The sequence below is a fragment of the Megascapheus bottae genome, chromosome 10 (assembly GCF_031878675.1).
Source record: "Megascapheus bottae isolate mThoBot1 chromosome 10, mThoBot2.hap1, whole genome shotgun sequence".
Taxonomy (NCBI): domain Eukaryota; kingdom Metazoa; phylum Chordata; class Mammalia; order Rodentia; family Geomyidae; genus Megascapheus; species Megascapheus bottae.
In genome coordinates, this window is record NC_143518.1 from 10,721,963 (window position 1) to 10,722,767 (window position 805).

General features: G+C 39.5%; 1 pseudogene; it reads right to left on the bottom strand.

The window, feature by feature from the left end:
- Positions 1-207: 207 nt before the first annotated feature.
- On the bottom strand, positions 208-528 carry LOC150057586 (large ribosomal subunit protein uL23 pseudogene; annotated as a pseudogene).
- Between the last annotated feature and the right edge of the window lie 277 nt (positions 529-805).

The window sequence follows — 805 nt, forward strand, 5'->3', positions numbered from 1 at the left end:
AGGACAACTATAATGTGAATTCTTATGCTATTTTTAGTGGGAAAAATAGGTATATTTATAATTAGTCAACTGGATACAGTTTAGAGGATTCCAAATTTGTTGGCATCATAATCAGGAGCCAGTTGAACATATGCCTTCTTCTCTCCATCAGGCTTGATCAGGGTTTTGACCTTAGCCATAAAGCTAAGGTCAAATGTCATAAAGCTTCTACATGGCCTGTTTGATATGATACTTGTTGGCTTTGACATCCACAATGAACACAAGTGTGTTGTTGTCTTCTGTCTTCTTCAAACTGACTCGGTGGTTATGGGAAACTTGATAAACGCGTAGTGGTCCAGCTTGTTTCGTCTCTTTGGGCTGTCTCCAGAGCCTCAGCATCTTGGGCCACCGGAAGGTGGGTGAAGTGCATATCTTCTTCTTTTTGTGGCTGTGGATGCTTTTCAGCACTATCTTCTTGGCCTTCTTGGCCTTTTCTTTGGCTTTGGCTTTGGGAGGAGCAGGAGTTCCCTTCTTCGCATTCCACATCATCTTGGTGAAAAGGCTCATGCTTTTATATCATGGAAGAATTTGAATTGTATTTGTCTGATGAGCATTCAAATAGTTTTCTGTTATATACTATATACTATATTATATTATCACTGTTGAGGCATGCAGATGCAGTAACAGTTTCCTATTATACTTATGCTGTTTCAACTTCTTTTTGGTAGTACTAGGGTTTCAACTTAAAACTTGTACTTGCTAGGCACTCTCAGTACCACTTGGCCCATGTTCCAGCCATTGGTGCTTTAGTATTTTCAGATAAATT